This window comes from Phalaenopsis equestris, unplaced genomic scaffold (genome assembly GCF_001263595.1).
Source record: "Phalaenopsis equestris unplaced genomic scaffold, ASM126359v1 Scaffold000160, whole genome shotgun sequence".
In the NCBI taxonomy this organism is placed as follows: Eukaryota; Viridiplantae; Streptophyta; class Magnoliopsida; order Asparagales; family Orchidaceae; genus Phalaenopsis; species Phalaenopsis equestris.
The window spans coordinates 459,410-468,208 of NW_018164602.1; the positions used below are offsets into that span (position 1 = coordinate 459,410).

An 8,799-nucleotide genomic window follows, 5' to 3' on the forward strand; every position below is an offset into this window, starting at 1 on the left:
TTTAAACGATAGGCTTAAAACAGAATGTAAAAGCATGTTGGTTTTGTAAAAAAACCAAGTTTCAGGTACCATGTATGTGATTGCCCCAACTTCATTAGCCCATTGTACGATAACCCCTCCAAGATTACATTTTAGAAGGAAATTGGAAAAGCTTTTACATGATTACCCAAATATAAGAAATCACTGTATTGTTTTTGATCCATTAATTGATTTATTTTTTATTCATTAAATCATAAATGACTTGGCATTGAATCTCCCATGATAGTTCATTACTCTCATTCACATCATTTGGTATCAGAGTCAAACCTCGAATCCACTCACTAAGGCCACCTCCACACTCATGCACTGCCCACTTCTCATAATTCTGTGCATGATGGCAACTTGACCAAGTGCACAACTTGATGTAGCATGCTTCGCATGATTCTGTCTCCACAACATGCTACGTATACAAACCATCAATTGCAAATCCGCCTACTCGTATTTGAACCTTCAATCACATTTGAACCTTCAATTGCATATCCAAGTTCTAGGTCACAATCACACCATGTGACTGATCATGAAACCCCATTCATCATTAACCCATGATAAGCATTGTATTTGTCTGTGCCTTGATCACACAATCCCCAATGCACCCACTTAGGTGATCGACTAGCACTCACTTCTAAATGGCTACAATTCAAGATTGTGAATTGCTCTCCATCATTCTACACAAGTTCCATCTCAATCCATGTACTCCCACAATGACTTTTCGCAAGTCACAACTGCATCTAGATGAAATTAAACAAGTGAGAGCATCCATCGTGTTACTTTTCCCAAAATTGCAAACGATAGTCAGCGTATTGATGCCGCACATAGAACACTATGAGATTAATAACTCCTGCAATCACAATTTCTAGTTCAGAATTTATATTCAACATAAAATTAAAATATTATTATGCTAAAATCTCATCAAAGTCATTAGCATCTCATTAGGGTAGGAGAAGATTATTTTAGATAAGGATTAAATCTAACTAGAAATTATTGGAGAATATACTTTTTAAAGGTTTCAGATGATAAAATTGAGGATGAATTCAAATATCTTTAGATTCTATGAAGAAGATGCATATTATTGTTCCATTCATTTCACTCCAAAATAATTTTCATAACAATATTCATATTATAAACCTAACTCTCACCATCAAAAAACCAACATCAACCCTAAAAATTCAAATATTTCTCATCTTCAGAAGTTTAAAAATATGATTCTTGTTCTATATTGATCAATGCGAATAATTATTATGATGAAATTTGATACATTTGCTGTTATGATGAAATTTGATACACTGTCAGCAAATTTCCACCATCTTACACAAATATCGAGGCACAACATAAATCTCAAGACAATTTTTTAAACGAGAAACATTCAAATTTCAATTAAAAGTCATTCTGAACTCTAATTTTAGCAAACTTACAATCAAATTGATCAGTTTGACGAAACAGACACAATAATACTAAATTGGTCCAATCTTGGTCAAATCAAGCCCTGCTTCATTAAAACACTTTTGAAATTTTTCAAAACATAATTGGAAGTTGAAATAGATTTCAAATCTGACATGCTTATAATCAAATCGAATTTCTCGACAAGAAAAATCCAACGAGCCCAAGATCACTCAACTCTAAAATCATTAAGGCACTTAATTGTCCACAGAACACCGTTCGATCGAGGAAACCTCCTCAAGCTATCCAATCAGAGTAGTACAGAATCCTTCTTTATTTGCAACATGGGCTCTACAAATAATCATACTCCTTTCTTGAAAGGGGACCTAGACCCGAGTCAGAGGAAGATCAGATCTTGGAGAAGAAGCTGAAGCCCAACATCGTTTTTGCACAAAAAATCAAGCAAATTCCACTCGCTCCTGCAGCCGCCAACCACAATTAACTATCACTCGCCGCCGTTGTCAATCACTATCGACCGCCACCTACTCCTTGCAGCAAAATCTCTAATAGAGTCATAACATGTGTTGTGAAATCTCAACGTGCATTGCAAAACAATGAAGCACCATTGTGTTAGCAAATACGTCGTGCAGTGACGCACCTCGAAGACAGTGTTACTGTTCCAACTGCAACCACTCCCAATAATTGTAAAACGAACATTGCATCTTAAAGAACTATGTAGTCCTTTTCCGCCCGTGGGACAGGGATCTGTGTGTGTAATCACCAATTCATAGTGGAGTGTTTTGACAAGGTCAGGCTCGTGTTTTTTTCTCTTTCCGAATTTTTCACATAAAAGCTTCTAGTATCTCTATTGGTTGTTTTCTTTTATCTGAGTATATGTTGAATTCTCGTACAAAGCTAAGACGATAATTCATTACTTCTTCGTGAAATCTCTAGAACGCATCAATACTAATTCTATATGTAAACTTCATGAAATTTATAAGCAATCATAAATACTCAGCAATCCTCAATACTTAAGTTTCGTTATATATTGGGCATTATGCTTGATACTATTTTTAAGCTTGCATCGGAGATCGGGTTCAAACATAATAATGTTATTTATGATTTCAAAAATCATTATAGGTGTACAATTGATGTGCCTCGATTTGAGGTGCATAAAAAAAACCTCAAAGTTCACGCCAAGATGTCGCCATGAGGCATAAGCTTTTTTTGGCTCAGGCATATGCCTAAAGGCCTTATTTTATAGGGATGTTGAGACAAAGCATCAATAAATTCATATAATAAATGATTACATTACATTATATAATATTGATTTATATTATATCTTGTATGCCGACATAATATATCTCTTCGGTCCACAACAATGCATTCAACTTGTTAGCTTTTTGAACTCATATAGGATTCGGATTATGAGGTCTACCGCCTAAGAAGAGTTCATCTTCATCTTTGCCTTTATGTCAGCGTGAAAAGCGAGAGCAAGAGAAGAAGATCGACAACTGGGGATCATCTTCAAGTCGTGCACTAGAGACGATGCCTAGAGCAAGAAACGGAAGGAACAAAGAGTCTAATTTTTATGTATTTATTTATTTTAGGTTTTAAATTATTATTAATTATGTTACTCTTTGTTTTATATTTTATATTACAATACTAATCTTTATTTTTTTAATTTATTTATCCATTTTTATCAGTAGAAGTTATCCCACATTGATTGCAAAACATTATCTAATTGCAACAACAAAATTTAAAAAAATAATCTAATGCTAAAGTAAACAATAACAAAAATTAATTTGTTGTTTTACTTAATTCTAAAATGGAATAATTTCAATGAGTGTTCTCAGGTCATCATCTATTATTTACTTTCAACCCCTGCATAAAATTTTATATCTTTTGTGATGATAAATTAAGTGAATATGTTGATGGTTTGTCATATTAATGAAAATTTATTAAATTTACAAATTTTTATTTTTTCTAGTTTGAGACTTGTGCCTCCATCCATCTTGATGCTTACATCTCACCTAACAAAGATAAAACACCTCAATTTTCAAATTCGCACTGTTAAACCATTATATTATTGAACGTAATTGTTCTAAGTTAATCAATAATAGCACCGGCCAACCAAAAAACCCATGGCTTGAAGATGATCCAAAATAAGCCTAGTTGATCATTTTTCATTTGCATCTGATAGGCCTCAGAATATCTTGGATGACAACTCTCATCAATGTTTAATCCTTAAAAGATAGAGAAGATAAATAATACCATTTTCATCTAAGCTTCCAGTCCTGGAACTTGAAACCAAAATGTAAATTCAGATAAACACTTAAGCTTAGCTCATAATACAAGTATGGCATTGAAATGCTTAATTATGGAGAGAGAAAATATTAGCAAATTAGTAAGATGTCAAAAGCCTCAGAAGTAACACAAAAATGGGTTATGCTCTCAATTAAACTCGGTGGTTGATGACAGGAACACACTAAGTTCAGTAGTTACAGTATGGAACGTGATGTAATTGAATAATGTCAAAGCACAAATATGTTATCGCTTACAAATTACACTACAGCTTCACTAGATTTATTGTGCTTCTAATTAAAGCTACAACTAACCAAGCATATCTGACTAGTTTGAGCTAAGAACTGGAACAAAACTAACTGAAATTTCAATTTGGATTTAGAAAGCTCTTAGAAAAATTCAAATCTGAACTGGAGCTAGCTCTCTTACTTCAGAATCAAATAGATTCTTCTAAGATATCAGCATGAGCGGAAAAAATCATGAGATAAACCCATTTGCAATCCTGGAAGACAAGACTGTTCACATTGATTTCTTTATAGATAGATGGTTCATCTAATATTTATTTCATTGATTCATACAATTTGATAATCCATTGGTCCCTAAAAGAAAGAACAAAACCACATTCAACGGTAAATTAGCATGTGTATTTGTACTTGGTCATTTAATAAAACTCAGGTGCAGAATGAGCTAGAGCTACATTCAATACAAAATAACAGATTTCAGTTTGAGCTCAAATTATGTTCAAATCAGAATGAAAATGATGGATTTGGAGTCCATCTTTGCAATGATGATACCGGAACTAGTAGGAAAAACAATGGAAGTACAAAAGAAAACTTTTGTTAATATTAGAATAGAGTTGCAACATGACATGAACGGAAATAATAACACAAAATAACAAAATGACACAAGCAAACACTCCTAAACGTATCTCAATGGGTGGTAGAGGTCGGCTAGAGGGATAGGGATGACAGCAGCCACGAGAGGCGGGTGGTAGCAAAAGTAAGGGTTCTAGGTGGTCAGCAGTAATAACCTGTAGGAAAGGGAAATGGCTGAGTGTCGGGATGACAGAGAGAGAATTTGGCGGCTAGGGAGTGGGAAGAAAAGGTTTGGGGAAGGTAAAAAAAGAGGATACAATCATCACCTCGGAGAGGATACAACCAGAGCACCACCACTTCTTCGGGTACAGCCAACAAAGATGAAAGAGACTCCACACATGAAATCAGAAGACAATTCCACTAGGACTGACTCTCCAAACAAATGGGATGGCAATTTATTGGCTCCCTCAGGATAGAGGACACAAAGGAATAAGGTCAAAAAAACAAGAAATCTAGAAAACTCTTCCCAAAAAGAACTGGTGCAAAACAATACCCTCTGGATCGCATAAGTTCGGAATCCTTCTCCCCTGCTCTCGCACGGGTCCTCCCGCTATCGCGATTTCATGTGCGTACCGACTCCCACGAAGCTTCGTAGAGCTTCTTCCTCGCTAGTTCAAAGCGCCCACAATCGAGCGCTGCCCTAGTGTCTGCGTCAGTCTCTTGGGGTTGGGGGGAGCTTCAACTTCATTGGTCGAAGCTTCTGTTTCGTTATCAACCACAACTGGATCCCACTATCAACTGCATTGTTTCTCGAGGTATCTAAGGGCCTTCACTAACTTTCGAGTAAATGTCTGTATCGATCTGTCCTTTTGAGGCTGTGCACCACACCTATGTTGGTGAATCTTCCCAAAGTAACTTATGATCAATTTAATCAAGCGTGTAGTGAGAGTGATCAGACCCTTCCCGCACGGCGGTGGTGCTGCTGGTAAGACGTCAACCTGAGATAACCTCAATCGTATATGTCCTGTATCAGGGGCGAGTTTCACGGTCCTCTCTGGTGTTATCACTAAAATTGGTTCCACTGACGTCGTTTTATTGATAAGGGAGATCCTGTGATCTCAGGCTCCGTCGACGGAATGAGGGCGATGTGCTTCCCGTCTTTTGTGAAAGAATATATATTTTTATATCTGTCATGTTGAGTCCTTCAGTCAAACTGTCATGGTCGTCCCAACAAAAGGTGACAAGCATTCATAAAGACCACGTCACACCACACCTGGTCTTGCAGTTGGCCTCCAATCGAAAATTCTACCAAGTATCTTCGGTCAATGCTTACCTGATTCTTCTTCTTCAGTCACGTCAGTGAATATGGTTGGGAATGTCTCTGAGTTGCGAGGCCTAATTTTTCTACCATGTGTCAACGACACATTCTCGATGCTTCTGCCTTCGATAATGAGACTGTAAAGTTTTTTATTCACTATGCAGCAGATGTAGAATATGATGTGGCGAAGCCATTATGAATCTCCCGTGTCCTCGGTTTACAGGATTTGTCGAATCACGGGCACTTTTCCTTTGTTTAGTGGGAGTCGATACAATTCACCCTGTTCCTCAGCTTTTGCTTCGTTGCTCATCTCTTCCACGACGCATTAATCTGTGAGTGTAATTATCCTGCTCGTGGGACAACTGGAGGCTATGTGGCCATAGTCGTGGCATCGGTAACAAATTTTGGTACCATGTTGGAGGAGCTACTATTCTCCTGTTTCTTCCTGCTCCTCAGCTTTTGCTTCGTTGCTCATCTCTTCCACGACGCATTAATCTGTGAGTGTAATTATCCTGCTCGTGGGACAATTGGAGGCTATGTGGCCATAGTCGTGGCATCGGTAACAAATTTTGGTACCATGTTGGAGGAGCTACTATTCTCCTGTTTCTTCCTGCCCCTGGTGCTGAAGTTTTTCCTTGGGACTATCGTCGGAGTCCTCTTCCTCTATCTCATCAACGACGCCGTGATCCGTGAATAAGACAACTTGGCTCGTGGGACAACTGGAGGCTATGTGGCCATAGTCGTGGCATCGGTAACAAATTTTTGTACCATGTTGGAGGAGCTATTATTTTCCTGTTTCTTCCTGCTTTGTTCCGTAGTGTCATTCCCCTATCTGTGCTTGCCTGTGTCTTCTGGGATATCCCTATCGATCGTGGTGATTGTAGGTGACAAATTATCTGAAAGTTGCTGCTTGAAATATGATTATTTTCTGGTCTGCTTCAAGGCTAATGTCTAGACATACCCTAGCGTCCTATATGGCTGCAAACCTGTAACACATTGCTGATGGCGAGTTTCAAACCCCTGAGATATCTGGCTATCGTATGTTTCTCTGGCTTCGTCAGCTCGCATTTCATCTACAAGTGGTCGAATTGGACTGTGAACCACTCGACTGAAAGATTTCTCTACTGCAAGTTGTGAAGTTTTAGAAACATATTCTGACAATAGTGGTGTGAACATATTCTCCTACCTAGTGATCTTTTCACTGTCTTCCCTCTTCCTCTGCCTCTACACATTTTCCCACCATAGGGAAGTGCGCTTCTTCATCTTAATAGCAGCAAACTTGGCCTGCTTGTCTTCTAGTACATCTTTATATTTGAAAATCCGTTTAACTGATTGTAGCCATTCAAAAAAATCAACGGGTTCATACCTCCTTAAAATTCTGGAAGGTCCATCCTGATGCCAAATTCCTGTTGACCTTCAAAAGGATCCTCTTCTCTCAGCCTCCTTTGATATTGGATACCAAAGCAGCATTGTCGATATTCCTCGTCACTGTGATTTTCCTTATGGAACGGATTCATCTCATTGTCCTTGTTTTCTCTTGGACTCTCTCAATCACGGACGAAGGTAACCTCTTCTTGGATTTCGTCATCCAACTTTGCTAGTCTCCATTGTCGACAATGAATTTCTCACTGAATCACTTCCTGAGTGAGTTCGGTGTACCTCTTCACAGTGGCATGGCTAGGGTTGGAAATCGAAAGGAAAAATTCAATAGAGATGGCTTGGGTAGGGGTAGATGTTAGAAAACCTTAGGATGGGACTAGTGTTGAACCTAACTCTGATACCAAATGATACCAGAAATAGTAGAAAAACAGTGGAAACACAAAAGCAAACTTTTATTAATACTAAAATAGAGTTACAACATAACTGAAATGGAAATAACAACACAAAATAAAAAAATGACACAAGAAAACACTCCTAAATGTACCTCAATGGGTGATGGAGGTTGGTTAGAGGGATAGAGATGATTGGGAGGGATGACGGTAGCCACGAGAGGAGGGTGGTAGCGAAGGGACGGTGTGGAATTATAGGGACAGCAAGTGGGAGGGGTTGTAGGTGGTCAATAGTGGTAGTAAGGTAGTTGGGAGAAGCTTGAAAGGAGTAAAGGAGGCGGAACAACAACGATAACCAGCAGGAAGGGGGAATGGCTGACTATCAGGGTCACGAAGGGAGAGTTTGGCGGCTGAAGAGTGGGGAGAAGAATTGGAGAAGATAAAATAGGAGGATACAATCACCACTTCGAAGAGGATACATCCAGAGCAGACCACCTCCTCGGATATAGCCCACAAAAGGAAAAGAGACTCCACACAAGAAATCAGAAGACAACTCTACTAGAACTGACTCTCCACACACATGCCACGACAATGTATAGGTTCCCTCAGAACAAAAGAAGCTTCTACACAAAGGAAAGGGGTAAAAAAGACGAGGAATCCAGAAAATTCTTCCCAAAGAGAACCGGTGTGAAGCAGTCCCCTATGGATCGCGTGAGTTCGCAATCCTTCTTCCCTCCTCTCGCGCGGGTTCTCCTGCTAACGCGATTTCGTGTGAGTTTCCGCTCCCGCGAAGGTTCGAGGGGTTTCTGTCCCGCAGATTCTCAGGGCCCGCAATTGGCCGCTGCCCTAGTGCTCGCGTCAATTGACCACGTACATTTTATCAATTTCAAATACTATTTGCTAGATTTAAATTTATCATATTATATATAGAGTTGGACGAAGGAGATAAAGCCCATTTTCCTTCTACATCTTTCACCCTGCATCAAAATTTTTAATGACTAAAATTTAAATTAGCTAAATATCATTGAAAATATGAAATCAAAAGATGTCTTCTAGCTACTTTAAAGTCTAGCCATTTACACTAAAGGTAAATATGCGAAAAATAAATGAGCTCTACTCTTCTAAAGAAATAACAGTCTAACCTCATATATAAATAAAAAAACAATATATATTTATA

General features: G+C 38.4%; 1 protein-coding gene across 1 annotated transcript in view; it reads right to left on the reverse strand.

The window, feature by feature from the left end:
- Positions 1 to 8,799, reverse strand: part of LOC110021989 (dynamin-related protein 5A) — a 33,773-nt gene that overhangs the window by 9,034 nt on the left and 15,940 nt on the right. The window lies entirely within an intron of this gene.